Source organism: Dendrobates tinctorius, unplaced genomic scaffold (genome assembly GCF_039654945.1).
Source record: "Dendrobates tinctorius isolate UK_male_01 unplaced genomic scaffold, ASM3965494v1 ptg000019l, whole genome shotgun sequence".
Lineage (NCBI taxonomy): Eukaryota > Metazoa > Chordata > Amphibia > Anura > Dendrobatidae > Dendrobates > Dendrobates tinctorius.
Window position 1 is genome coordinate 17,089,782 of NW_027361687.1, and position 20,127 is coordinate 17,109,908.

Consider the following 20,127-nt stretch of genomic DNA (forward strand, 5'->3'; position numbering starts at 1 on the left):
TATGACATCATCCAATGATTATTACATCATCAAATCATTATGACATCAACAAAATGATTATGACATCATCTAATGATTATGACATCATCAAATGATTATGACATCAACAAAATGATTATGACATCATCCAATGATTATGACATCAAATGATTATGACATCATCAAATGATTATGACATCACCAAAATGATTATGACATCATCAAATGATTATGACATCAACAAAATGATTATGACATCAACAAAATGATTATGACATCATCTAATGATTATGACATTATCAAATGATTATGACATCAACAAAATGATTATGACATCATCTAATGATTATGACATCATCAAATGATTATGACATCAACAAAATGATTATGACATCATCTAATGATTATGACATCATCAAATGATTATGACATCAACAAAATGATTATGACATCATCCAATGATTATGACATCAAAAAAATGATTATTACATCATCCAATGATTATGACATCAAATGATTATGACATCAACAAATGATTATGACATCAACAAAATGATTATGACATCATCCAATGATTATGACATCAAATGATTATGACATCAACAAAATGATTATGACATCATCCAATGATTTTGACATCATCAAATCATTATGACATCAACAAAATGATTATGACATCAACAAAATGATTATGACATCATCAAATGATTATGACATCAAATGATTATGACATCAACAAAATGATGATGACATCATCCAATGATTATGACATCATCCAATGATTATGACATCATCAAATGATGATGACATCATCAAAATGATTATGACATAATCCAATGATTATGACATCATCAAATGATTATGACATCAACAAAATGATTATGACATCATCCAATGATTATGTCATCAAATGATTATGACATCATCAAATGATTATGACATCAACAAAATGATTATGACATCATCAAATGATTATGACATCAAAAAAATGATTATGACATCAACAAAATGATTATGACATCATCTAATGATTATGACATTATCAAATGATTATGACATCAACAAAATGATTATGACATCATCCGATGATTATGACATCAAATGATTATGACATCATCAAATGATTATGACATCAACAAAATGATTATGACATCATCTAATGATTATGACATCTTCAAATGATTATGACATCAACAAAATGATTATGACATCATCTAATGATTATGACATCATCAAATGATTATGACATCAACAAAACGATTATGACATCATCCAATGATTATGACATCAACAAAATGATTATGACATCATCCAATGATTATGACATCAAATGTTTATGACATCATCAAATGATTATGACATCAACAAAATGATTATGACATCATCCAATGATTCTGACATCATCAAATCATTATGACATCAACAAAATGATTATGACATCATCTAATGATTATGACATCATCAAATGATTATGACATCAACAAAATGATTATAACATCATCCAATGATTATGACATCAAATGATTATTACATCATCAAATGATTATGACATCACCAAAATGATTATGACATCATCAAATGATTATGACATCAACAAAATGATTATGACATCAGCAAAATGATTATGACATCATCTAATGATTATGACATTATCAAATGATTATGACATCATCCAATGATTATGACATCAAATGATTATGACATCATCCAATGATTATGACATCAAATGATTATGACATCATCAAATGATTATGTCATCACAAAATGATTATGACATCATCTAATGATTATGACATCATCAAATGATTATGACATCAACAAAATCATTATGACATCATCTAATGATTATGACATCATCAAATGATTATGACATCAACAAAATGATTATGACATCATCCAATGATTATGACATCAAATGATTATGACATCATCAAATGATTATGACATCACCAAAATGATTATGACATCATCAAATGATTATGACATCAACAAAATGATTATGACATCAACAAAATGATTATGACATCATCTAATGATTATGACATTATCAAATGATTATGACATCAACAAATGATTATGACATCAACAAAATGATTATGACATCATCCAATGATTATGACATCATCAAATCATTATGACATCAACAAAATTATTATGACATCATCTAATGATTATGACATCATCAAATCATTATGACATCAACAAAATTATTATGACATCATCTAATGATTATGACATCATCAAATGATTATGACATCAACAAAATGATTATGACATCACAAAATGATTATGACATCATCTAATGATTATGACATCATCAAATGATTATGACATCAACAAAATTATTATGACATCATCCAATGATTATGACATCAAATGATTATGACATCATCAAATGATTATGACATCACAAAATGATTATGACATCATCTAATGATTATGACATCATCAAATGATTATGACATCAACAAAATGATTATGACATCATCTAATGATTATGACATCATCAAATGATTATGACATCAACAAATGATTATGACATCAACAAAATGATTATGACATCATCCAATGATTATGACATCATCAAATCATTATGACATCAACAAAATGATTATGACATCATCTAATGATTATGACATCATCAAATGATTATGACATCAACAAAATGATTATGACATCATCCAATGATTATGACATCAAATGATTATGACATCATCAAATGATTATGACATCAACAAAATGATTATGACATCATCCAATGATTATGACATCAAATGATTATGACATCAACAAAATGATTATGACATCATCCAATGATTTTGACATCATCAAATCATTATGACATCAACAAAATGATTATGACATCATCTAATGATTATGACATCAAATGATTATGACATCATCAAATGATTATGCCATCAACAAAATGATTATGGCATCATCAAATGATTATGACATCAACAAAATGATTATGACATCATCCAATGATTATGACATCAACAAAATGATTATGACATCATCAAATGATTATTACATCAACAAAATGATTATGACATCATCTAATGATTATGACATCATCTAATGATTATGACATCAACAAAATGATTATGTCATCATCCAATGATTATGACATCAAATGATTATGACATCATCAAATGATTATGACATCAACAAATTGATTATGACATCACCTAATGATTATGACATCATCAAATGATTATGACATCAACAAAATGATTATGACATCATCTAATGATTATGACATCATCAAATGATTATGACATCAACAAAATGATTATGACATCATCCAATGATTATGACATCATCCAATGATTATGACATCATCAAATCATTATGACATCAACAAAATGATTATGACATCATCTAATGATTATGACATCATCAAATGATTATGACATCAACAAAATGATTATGACATCATCCAATGATTATGACATCAAATGATTATGACATCATCAAATGATTATGACATCATCAAAATGATTATGACATCATCAAATGATTATGACATCAACAAAATGATTATGACATCAACAAAATGATTATGACATCATCCAATGATTATGACATCAAATGATTATGACATCATCAAATGATTATGACATCAAAAAAATGATTATGACATCAACAAAATGAATATGACATCATCTAATGATTATGACATTATCAAATGATTATGACATCAACAAAATGATTATGACATCATCCGATGATTATGACATCAAATGATTATGACATCATCAAATGATTATGACATCAACAAAATGATTATGACATCATCTAATGATTATGACATCATCAAATGATTATGACATCAACAAAATGATTATGACATCATCTAATGATCATGACATCATCAAATGATTATGACATCAACAAAATGATTATGACATCATCCAATGATTATGACATCAACAAAATGATTATGACATCATCCAATGATTAAGACATGAAATGTTTATGACATCATCAAATGATTATGACATCAACAAAATGATTATGACATCATCCAATGATTATGACATCAAATGATTATGACATCATCAAATCATTATGACATCAACAAAATGATTATGACATCATCTATTGATTATGACATCATCAAATGATTATGACATCAACAAAATGATTATGACATCATCCAATGATTATGATATCATCCAATGATTCTGACATCATCAAATCATTATGACATCAACAAAATGATTATGACATCATCTAATGATTATGACATCATCAAATGATTATGACATCAACAAAATGATTATAACATCATCCAATGATTATGACATCAAATGATTATGACATCATCAAATGATTATGACATCACCAAAATGATTATGACATCATCAAATGATTATGACATCAACAAAATGATTATGACATCAGCAAAATGATTATGACATCATCTAATGATTATGACATTATCAAATGATTATGACATCATCCAATGATTATGACATCAAATGATTATGACATCATCCAATGATTATGACATCAAATGATTATGACATCATCAAATGATTATGACATCACAAAATGATTATGACATCATCTAATGATTATGACATCATCAAATGATTATGACATCAACAAAATCATTATGACATCATCTAATGATTATGACATCATCAAATGATTATGACATCAACAAAATGATTATGACATCATCCAATGATTATGACATCAAATGATTATGACATCATCAAATGATTATGACATCACCAAAATGATTATGACATCATCAAATGATTATGACATCACCAAAATGATTATGACATCATCAAATGATTATGACATCACCAAAATGATTATGACATCATCCAATGATTATGACATCAAATGATTATGACATCAACAAAATGATTATGGCATCATCCAATGATTTTGACATCATCAAATCATTATGACATCAACAAAATGATTATGACATCATCTAATGATTATGACATCAAATGATTATGACATCATCAAATGATTATGCCATCAACAAAATGATTATGGCATCATCAAATGATTATGACATCAACAAAATGATTATGACATCATCCAATGATTATGACATCAACAAAATGATTATGACATCATCAAATGATTATTACATCAACAAAATGATTATGACATCATCTAATGATTATGACATCATCTAATGATTATGACATCAACAAAATGATTATGTCATCATCCAATGATTATGACATCAAATGATTATGACATCATCAAATGATTATGACATCAACAAAATGATTATGACATCATCCAATGATTATGACATCAAATGATTATGACATCATCAAATGATTATGACATCAACAAAATGAATATGACATCATCCAATGATTATGACATCAAATGATTATGACATCATCTAATGATTATGACATCATCAAATGATTATGACATCAACAAAATGATTATGACATCCAATGATTATGTCATCAACAAAATGATTATGACATCATCCAATGATTATGACATCAAATGATTATGACATCATCAAATCATTATGACATCAACAAAATGATTATGACATCATCTAATGATTATGACATCATCAAATGATTATGACATCAACAAAATGATTATGACATCATCCAATGATTATGACATCATCCAATGATTATGACATCAACAAAATGATTATGACATCAACAAAATGATTATGACATCATCTAATGATTATGACATTATCAAATGATTATGACATCAACAAATGATTATGACATCAACAAATGATTATGACATCAACAAAATGATTATGACATCATCCAATGATTATGACATCATCAAATCATTATGACATCAACAAAATTATTATGACATCATCTAATGATTATGACATCATCAAATCATTATGACATCAACAAAATTATTATGACATCATCTAATGATTATGACATCATCAAATGATTATGACATCAACAAAATGATTATGACATCACAAAATGATTATGACATCATCTAATGATTATGACATCATCAAATGATTATGACATCAACAAAATTATTATGACATCATCCAATGATTATGACATCAAATGATTATGACATCATCAAATGATTATGACATCACAAAATGATTATGACATCATCTAATGATTATGACATCATCAAATGATTATGACATCAACAAAATGATTATGACATCATCTAATGATTATGACATCATCAAATGATTATGACATCAACAAATGATTATGACATCAACAAAATGATTATGACATCATCCAATGATTATGACATCATCAAATCATTATGACATCAACAAAATGATTATGACATCATCTAATGATTATGACATCATCAAATGATTATGACATCAACAAAATGATTATGACATCATCCAATGATTATGACATCAAATGATTATGACATCATCAAATGATTATGACATCAACAAAATGATTATGACATCATCCAATGATTATGACATCAAATGATTATGACATCAACAAAATGATTATGACATCATCCAATGATTTTGACATCATCAAATCATTATGACATCAACAAAATGATTATGACATCATCTAATGATTATGACATCAAATGATTATGACATCATCAAATGATTATGCCATCAACAAAATGATTATGGCATCATCAAATGATTATGACATCAACAAAATGATTATGACATCATCCAATGATTATGACATCAACAAAATGATTATGACATCATCAAATGATTATTACATCAACAAAATGATTATGACATCATCTAATGATTATGACATCATCTAATGATTATGACATCAACAAAATGATTATGTCATCATCCAATGATTATGACATCAAATGATTATGACATCATCAAATGATTATGACATCAACAAATTGATTATGACATCACCTAATGATTATGACATCATCAAATGATTATGACATCAACAAAATGATTATGACATCATCTAATGATTATGACATCATCAAATGATTATGACATCAACAAAATGATTATGACATCATCCAATGATTATGACATCATCCAATGATTATGACATCATCAAATCATTATGACATCAACAAAATGATTATGACATCATCTAATGATTATGACATCATCAAATGATTATGACATCAACAAAATGATTATGACATCATCCAATGATTATGACATCAAATGATTATGACATCATCAAATGATTATGACATCATCAAAATGATTATGACATCATCAAATGATTATGACATCAACAAAATGATTATGACATCAACAAAATGATTATGACATCATCCAATGATTATGACATCAAATGATTATGACATCATCAAATGATTATGACATCAAAAAAATGATTATGACATCAACAAAATGAATATGACATCATCTAATGATTATGACATTATCAAATGATTATGACATCAACAAAATGATTATGACATCATCCGATGATTATGACATCAAATGATTATGACATCATCAAATGATTATGACATCAACAAAATGATTATGACATCATCTAATGATTATGACATCATCAAATGATTATGACATCAACAAAATGATTATGACATCATCTAATGATCATGACATCATCAAATGATTATGACATCAACAAAATGATTATGACATCATCCAATGATTATGACATCAACAAAATGATTATGACATCATCCAATGATTAAGACATGAAATGTTTATGACATCATCAAATGATTATGACATCAACAAAATGATTATGACATCATCCAATGATTATGACATCAAATGATTATGACATCATCAAATCATTATGACATCAACAAAATGATTATGACATCATCTATTGATTATGACATCATCAAATGATTATGACATCAACAAAATGATTATGACATCATCCAATGATTATGATATCATCCAATGATTCTGACATCATCAAATCATTATGACATCAACAAAATGATTATGACATCATCTAATGATTATGACATCATCAAATGATTATGACATCAACAAAATGATTATAACATCATCCAATGATTATGACATCAAATGATTATGACATCATCAAATGATTATGACATCACCAAAATGATTATGACATCATCAAATGATTATGACATCAACAAAATGATTATGACATCAGCAAAATGATTATGACATCATCTAATGATTATGACATTATCAAATGATTATGACATCATCCAATGATTATGACATCAAATGATTATGACATCATCCAATGATTATGACATCAAATGATTATGACATCATCAAATGATTATGACATCACAAAATGATTATGACATCATCTAATGATTATGACATCATCAAATGATTATGACATCAACAAAATCATTATGACATCATCTAATGATTATGACATCATCAAATGATTATGACATCAACAAAATGATTATGACATCATCCAATGATTATGACATCAAATGATTATGACATCATCAAATGATTATGACATCACCAAAATGATTATGACATCATCAAATGATTATGACATCACCAAAATGATTATGACATCATCAAATGATTATGACATCACCAAAATGATTATGACATCATCCAATGATTATGACATCAAATGATTATGACATCAACAAAATGATTATGGCATCATCCAATGATTTTGACATCATCAAATCATTATGACATCAACAAAATGATTATGACATCATCTAATGATTATGACATCAAATGATTATGACATCATCAAATGATTATGCCATCAACAAAATGATTATGGCATCATCAAATGATTATGACATCAACAAAATGATTATGACATCATCCAATGATTATGACATCAACAAAATGATTATGACATCATCAAATGATTATTACATCAACAAAATGATTATGACATCATCTAATGATTATGACATCATCTAATGATTATGACATCAACAAAATGATTATGTCATCGTCCAATGATTATGACATTAAATGATTATGACATCATCAAATGATTATGACATCAACAAAATGATTATGACATCATCCAATGATTATGACATCAAATGATTATGACATCATCAAATGATTATGACATCAACAAAATGAATATGACATCATCCAATGATTATGACATCAAATGATTATGACATCATCTAATGATTATGACATCATCAAATGATTATGACATCAACAAAATGATTATGACATCCAATGATTATGTCATCAACAAAATGATTATGACATCATCCAATGATTATGACATCAAATGATTATGACATCATCAAATCATTATGACATCAACAAAATGATTATGACATCATCTAATGATTATGACATCATCAAATGATTATGACATCAACAAAATGATTATGACATCATCCAATGATTATGACATCATCCAATGATTATGACATCAACAAAATGATTATGACATCATCCAATGATTATGACATCATCCAATGATTATGACATCATCAAATGATTATGACAACAACAAAATGATTATGACATCATCCAATGATTATGACATCAAATGATTATGACATCATCAAATGATTATGACATCACCAAAATGATTATGACATCATCAAATGATTATGACATCAACAAAATGATTATGACATCAACAAAATGATTATGACATCATCTAATGATTATGACATTATCAAATGATTATGACATCAACAAAATGATTATGACATCATCCAATGATTATGACATCAAATGATTATGACATCATCAAATGATTATGACATCACAAAATGATTATGACATCATCTAATGATTATGACATCATCAAATGATTATGACATCAACAAAATGATTATGACATCATCTAATGATTATGACATCATCAAATGATTATGACATCAACAAAATGATTATGACATCATCCAATGATTATAACATCAAATGATTATGACATCATCAAATGATTATGACATCAACAAAATGATTATGACATCATCCAATGATTATGACATCAAATGATTATGACATCAACAAAATGATTATGACATCATCCAATGATTTTGACATCATCAAATCATTATGACATCAACAAAATGATTATGACATCAACAAAATGATTATGACATCATCAAATGATTATGACATCAAATGATTATGACATCATCAAATGATTATGACATCAACAAAATGATGATGACATCATCCAATGATTATGACATCATCCAATGATTATGACATCATCAAATCATTATGACATCAACAAAATGATTATGACATCATCTAATGATTATGACATCATCAAATGATTATGACATCAACAAAATGATTATGACATCATCCAATGATTATGACATCAAATGATTATGACATCATCAAATGATTATGACATCATCAAAATGATTATGACATCATCAAATGATTATGACATCAACAAAATGATTATGACATCAACAAAATGATTATGACATCATCCAATGATTATGACATCAAATGATTATGACATCATCAAATGATTATGACATCAAAAAAATGATTATGACATCAACAAAATGAATATGACATCATCTAATGATAATGACATCATCAAATGATTATGACATCAACAAAATGATTATGACATCATCCAATGATTATGACATCAAATGATTATGACATCATCAAATGATTATGACATCACCAAAATGATTATGACATCATCAAATGATTATGACATCAACAAAATGATTATGACATCAACAAAATGATTATGACATCATCTAATGATTATGACATTATCAAATGATTATGACATCAACAAAATGATTATGACATCATCTAATGATTATGACATCATCAAATGATTATGACATCAACAAAATGATTATGACATCATCTAATGATTATGACATCATCAAATGATTATGACATCAACAAAATGATTATGACATCATCCAATGATTATGACATCAAAAAAATGATTATGACATCATCCAATGATTATGACATCAAATGATTATGACATCATCAAATGATTATGACATCAACAAAATGATTATGACATCATCCAATGATTATGACATCAAATGATTATGACATCAACAAAATGATTATGACATCATCCAATGATTTTGACATCATCAAATCATTATGACATCAACAAAATGATTATGACATCAACAAAATGATTATGACATCATCAAATGATTATGACATCAAATGATTATGACATCAACAAAATGATGATGACATCATCCAATGATTATGACATCATCCAATGATTATGACATCATCAAATGATGATGACATCATCAAAATGATTATGACATAATCTAATGATTATGACATCATCAAATGATTATGACATCAACAAAATGATTATGACATCATCCAATGATTATGACATCAAATGATTATGACATCATCAAATGATTATGACATCAACAAAATGATTATGACATCATCAAATGATTATGACATCAAAAAAATGATTATGACATCAACAAAATGATTATGACATCATCTAATGATTATGACATTATCAAATGATTATGACATCAACAAAATGATTATGACATCATCCGATGATTATGACATCAAATGATTATGACATCATCAAATGATTATGACATCAACAAAATGATTATGACATCATCTAATGATTATGACATCATCAAATTATTATGACATCAACAAAATGATTATGACATCATCTAATGATTATGACATCATCAAATGATTATGACATCAACAAAACGATTATGACATCATCCAATGATTATGACATCAACAAAATGATTATGACATCATCCAATGATTATGACATCAAATGTTTATGACATCATCAAATGATTATGACATCAACAAAATGATTATGACATCATCCAATGATTATGACATCAAATGATTATGACATCATCAAATCATTATGACATCAACAAAATGATTATGACATCATCTAATGATTATGACATCATCAAATGATTATGACATCAACAAAATGATTATGACATCATCCAATGATTATGATATCATCCAATGATTCTGACATCATCAAATCATTATGACATCAACAAAATGATTATGACATCATCTAATGATTATGACATCATCAAATGATTATGACATCAACAAAATGATTATAATATCATCCAATGATTATGACATCAAATGATTATTACATCATCAAATGATTATGACATCACCAAAATGATTATGACATCATCAAATGATTATGACATCAACAAAATGATTATGACATCAGCAAAATGATTATGACATCAACTAATGATTATGACATTATCAAATGATTATGACATCATCCAATGATTATGACATCAAATGATTATGACATCATCCAATGATTATGACATCAAATGATTATGACATCATCAAATGATTATGACATCACAAAATGATTATGACATCATCTAATGATTATGACATCATCAAATGATTATGACATCAACAAAATCATTATGACATCATCTAATGATTATGACATCATCAAATGATTATGACATCAACAAAATGATTATGACATCATCCAATGATTATGACATCAAATGATTATGACATCATCAAATGATTATGACATCACCAAAATGATTATGACATCATCAAATGATTATGACATCAACAAAATGATTATGACATCAACAAAATGATTATGAAATCATCTAATGATTATGACATTATCAAATGATTATGACATCAACAAAATGATTATGACATCATCCAATGATTATGACATCAAATGATTATGACATGATCAAATGATTATGACATCACAAAATGATTATGACATCATCTAATGATTATGACATCATCAAATGATTATGACATCAACAAAATGATTATGACATCATCTAATGATTATGACATCATCAAATCATTATGACATCAACAAAATGATTATGACATCATCTAATGATTATGACATCATCAAATGATTATGACATCAACAAAATGATTATGACATCATCCAATGATTATGACATCAAATGATTATGACATCATCAAATGATTATGACATCATCAAAATGATTATGACATCATCAAATGATTATGACATCAACAAAATGATTATGACATCATCCAATGATTATGACATCAAATGATTATGACATCATCAAATGATTATGACATCAAAAAAATGATTATGACATCAACAAAATGAATATGACATCATCTAATGATTATGACATTATCAAATGATTATGACATCAACAAAATGATTATGACATCATCCGATGATTATGACATCAAATGACTATGACATCATCAAATGATTATGACATCAACAAAATGATTATGACATCATCTAATGATTATGACATCATCAAATGATTATGACATCAACAAAATGATTATGACATCATCTAATGATTATGACATCATCAAATGATTATGACATCAACAAAATGATTATGACATCATCTAATGATTATGACATCAACAAAATGATTATGACATCATCCAATGATTATGACATCAAATGTTTATGACATCATCAAATGATTATGACATCAACAAAATGATTATGACATCATCCAATGATTATGACATCAAATGTTTATGACATCATCAAATGATTATGACATCAACAAAATGATTATGACATCATCCAATGATTATGACATCAAATGATTATGACATCATCAAATCATTATGACATCAACAAAATGATTATGACATCATCTAATGATTATGACATCATCAAATGATTATGACATCAACAAAATGATTATGACATCATCCAATGATTATGACATCATCCAATGATTATTACATCATCAAATCATTATGACATCAACAAAATGATTATGACATCATCTAATGATTATGACATCATCAAATGATTATGACATCAACAAAATGATTATGAGATCATCCAATGATTATGACATCAAATGATTATGACATCATCAAATGATTATGACATCACCAAAATGATTATGACATCATCAAATGATTATGACATCAACAAAATGATTATGACATCAACAAAATGATTATGACATCATCTAATGATTATGACATTATCAAATGATTATGACATCAACAAAATGATTATGACATCATCTAATGATTATGACATCATCAAATGATTATGACATCAACAAAATGATTATGACATCATCTAATGATTATGACATCATCAAATGATTATGACATCAACAAAATGATTATGACATCATCCAATGATTATGACATCAAAAAAATGATTATGACATCATCCAATGATTATGACATCAAATGATTATGACATCAACAAATGATTATGACATCATCAAAATGATTATGACATCATCCAATGATTATGACATCAAATGATTATGACATCAACAAAATGATTATGACATCATCCAATGATTTTGACATCATCAAATCATTATGACATCAACAAAATGATTATGACATCAACAAAATGATTATGACATCATCAAATGATTATGACATCAAATGATTATGACATCAACAAAATGATGATGACATCATCCAATGATTATGACATCATCCAATGATTATGACATCATCAAATGATGATGACATCATCAAAATGATTATGACATAATCTAATGATTATGACATCATCAAATGATTATGACATCAACAAAATGATTATGACATCATCCAATGATTATGACATCAAATGATTATGACATCATCAAATGATTATGACATCAACAAAATGATTATGACATCATCAAATGATTATGACATCAAAAAAATGATTATGACATCAACAAAATGATTATGACATCATCTAATGATTATGACATTATCAAATGATTATGACATCAACAAAATGATTATGACATCATCCGATGATTATGACATCAAATGATTATGACATCATCAAATGATTATGACATCAACAAAATGATTATGACATCATCTAATGATTATGACATCTTCAAATGATTATGACATCAACAAAATGATTATGACATCATCTAATGATTATGACATCATCAAATGATTATGACATCAACAAAACGATTATGACATCATCCAATGATTATAACATCAACAAAATGATTATGACATCATCCAATGATTATGACATCAAATGTTTATGACATCATCAAATGATTATGACATCAACAAAATGATTATGACATCATCCAATGATTATGACATCAAATGATTATGACATCATCAAATCATTATGACATCAACAAAATGATTATGACATCATCTAATGATTATGACATCATCAAATGATTATGACATCAACAAAATGATTATGACATCATCCAATGATTATGATATCATCCAATGATTCTGACATCATCAAATCATTATGACATCAACAAAATGATTATGACATCATCTAATGATTATGACATCATCAAATGATTATGACATCAACAAAATGATTATAACATCATCCAATGATTATGACATCAAATGATTATTACATCATCAAATGATTATGACATCACCAAAATGATTATGACATCATCAAATGATTATGACATCAACAAAATGATTATGACATCAGCAAAATGATTATGACATCATCTAATGATTATGACATTATCAAATGATTATGACATCATCCAATGATTATGACATCAAATGATTATGACATCATCCAATGATTATGACATCAAATGATTATGACATCATCAAATGATTATGACATCACAAAATGATTATGACATCATCTAATGATTATGACATCATCAAATGATTATGACATCAACAAAATCATTATGACATCATCTAATGATTATGACATCATCAAATGATTATGACATCAACAAAATGATTATGACATCATCCAATGATTATGACATCAAATGATTATGACATCATCAAATGATTATGACATCACCAAAATGATTATGACATCATCAAATGATTATGACATCAACAAAATGATTATGACATCAACAAAATGATTATGACATCATCTAATGATTATGACATTATCAAATGATTATGACATCAACAAAATGATTATGACATCATCCAATGATTATGACATCAAATGATTATGACATCATCAAATGATTATGACATCACAAAATGATTATGACATCATCTAATGATTATGACATCATCAAATGATTATGACATCAACAAAATGATTATGATATCATCTATTGATTATGACATCATCAAATGATTATGACATCAACAAATGATTATGACATCAACAAAATGATTATGACATCATCCAATGATTATGACATCATCCAATGATTATGACATCATCAAATCATTATGACATCAACAAAATTATTATGACATCATCTAATGATTATGACATCATCAAATGATTATGACATCAACAAAATGATTATGACATCATCCAATGATTATGACATCAAATGATTATGACATCATCAAATGATTATGACATCAACAAAATGATTATGACATCATCCAATGATTATGACATCAAATGATTATGACATCAACAAAATGATTATGACATCATCCAATGATTTTGACATCATCAAATCATTATGACATCAACAAAATGATTATGACATCATCTAATGATTATGACATCAAATGATTATGACATCATCAAATGATGATGACATCAACAAAATGATTATGGCATCATCAAATGATTATGACATCAACAAAATGATTATGACATCATCCAATGATTATGACATCAACAAAATGATTATGACATCATCAAATGATTATTACATCAACAAAATGATTATGACATCATCTAATGATTATGACATCATCAAATGATTATGACATCAACAAAATGATTATGACATCATCTAATGATTATGACATCATCAAATGATTATGACATCAACAAAATGATTATGACATCATCTAATGATTATGACATCATCAAATGATTATGACATCAACAAAATGATTATGACATCATCCAATGATTATGACATCATCCAATGATTATGACATCATCAAATCATTATGACATCAACAAAATGATTATGACATCATCTAATGATTATGACATCATCAAATGATTATGACATCAACAAAATGATTATGACATCATCCAATGATTATGACATCAAATGATTATGACATCATCAAATGATTATGACATCATCAAAATGATTATGACATCATCAAATGATTATGACATCAACAAAATGATTATGACATCAACAAAATGATTATGACATCATCCAATGATTATGACATCAAATGATTATGACATCATCAAATGATTATGACATCAAAAAAATGATTATGACATCAACAAAATGAATATGACATCATCTAATGATTATGACATTATCAAATGATTATGACATCAACAAAATGATTATGACATCATCCGATGATTATGACATCAAATGATTATGACATCATCAAATGATTATGACATCAACAAAATGATTATGACATCATCTAATGATTATGACATCATCAAAATGATTATGACATCATCTAATGATTATGACATCATCAAATGATTATGACATCAACAAAATGATTATGACATCATCCAATGATTATGACATCAACAAAATGATTATGACATCATCCAATGATTAAGACATGAAATGTTTATGACATCATCAAATGATTATGACATCAACAAAATGATTATGACATCATCCAATGATTATGACATCAAATGATTATGACATCATCAAATCATTATGACATCAACAAAATGATTATGACATCATCTAATGATTATGACATCATCAAATGATTATGACATCAACAAAATGATTATGACATCATCCAATGATTATGACATCATCCAATGATTATTACATCATCAAATCATTATGACATCAACAAAATGATTATGACATCATCTAATGATTATGACATCATCAAATGATTATGACATCAACAAAATGATTATGACATCATCCAATGATTATGACATCAAATGATTATGACATCATCAAATGATTATGACATCACCAAAATGATTATGACATCATCAAATGATTATGACATCAACAAAATGATTATGACATCAACAAAATGATTATGACATCATCTAATGATTATGACATTATCAAATGATTATGACATCAACAAAATGATTATGACATCATCTAATGATTATGACATCATCAAATGATTATGACATCAACAAAATGATTATGACATCATCTAATGATTATGACATCATCAAATGATTATGACATCAACAAAATGATTATGACATCATCCAATGATTATGACATCAAAAAAATGATTATGACATCATCCAATGATTATGACATCAAATGATTATGACATCATCAAATGATTATGACATCAACAAAATGATTATGACATCATCCAATGATTATGACATCAAATGATTATGACATCAACAAAATGATTATGACATCATCCAATGATTTTGACATCATCAAATCATTATGACATCAACAAAATGATTATGACATCAACAAAATGATTATGACATCATCAAATGATTATGACATCAAATGATTATGACATCAACAAAATGATGATGACATCATCCAATGATTATGACATCATCCAATGATTATGACATCATCAAATGATGATGACATCATCAAAATGATTATGACATAATCTAATGATTATGACATCATCAAATGATTATGACATCAACAAAATGATTATGACATCATCCAATGATTATGACATCAAATGATTATGACATCATCAAATGATTATGACATCAACAAAATGATTATGACATCATCAAATGATTATGACATCAAAAAAATGATTATGACATCAACAAAATGATTATGACATCATCTAATGATTATGACATTATCAAATGATTATGACATCAACAAAATGATTATGACATCATCCGATGATTATGACATCAAATGATTATGACATCATCAAATGATTATGACATCAACAAAATGATTATGACATCATCTAATGATTATGACATCATCAAATTATTATGACATCAACAAAATGATTATGACATCATCTAATGATTATGACATCATCAAATGATTATGACATCAACAAAACGATTATGACATCATCCAATGATTATGACATCAACAAAATGATTATGACATCATCCAATGATTATGACATCAAATGTTTATGACATCATCAAATGATTATGACATCAACAAAATGATTATGACATCATCCAATGATTATGACATCAAATGATTATGACATCATCAAATCATTATGACATCAACAAAATGATTATGACATCATCTAATGATTATGACATCATCAAATGATTATGACATCAACAAAATGATTATGACATCATCCAATGATTATGATATCATCCAATGATTCTGACATCATCAAATCATTATGACATCAACAAAATGATTATGACATCATCTAATGATTATGACATCATCAAATGATTATGACATCAACAAAATGATTATAATATCATCCAATGATTATGACATCAAATGATTATTACATCATCAAATGATTATGACATCACCAAAATGATTATGACATCATCAAATGATTATGACATCAACAAAATGATTATGACATCAGCAAAATGATTATGACATCAACTAATGATTATGACATTATCAAATGATTATGACATCATCCAATGATTATGACATCAAATGATTATGACATCATCCAATGATTATGACATCAAATGATTATGACATCATCAAATGATTATGACATCACAAAATGATTATGACATCATCTAATGATTATGACATCATCAAATGATTATGACATCAACAAAATCATTATGACATCATCTAATGATTATGACATCATCAAATGATTATGACATCAACAAAATGATTATGACATCATCCAATGATTATGACATCAAATGATTATGACATCATCAAATGATTATGACATCACCAAAATGATTATGACATCATCAAATGATTATGACATCAACAAAATGATTATGACATCAACAAAATGATTATGAAATCATCTAATGATTATGACATTATCAAATGATTATGACATCAACAAAATGATTATGACATCATCCAATGATTATGACATCAAATGATTATGACATCATCAAATGATTATGACATCACAAAATGATTATGACATCATCTAATGATTATGACATCATCAAATGATTATGACATCAACAAAATGATTATGACATCATCTAATGATTATGACATCATCAAATGATTATGACATCAACAAATGATTATGACATCAACAAAATGATTATGACATCATCCAAAGATTATGACATCATCCAATGATTATGACATCATCAAATCATTATGACATCAACAAAATTATTATGACATCATCTAATGATTATGACATCATCAAATGATTATGACATCAACAAAATGATTATGACATCA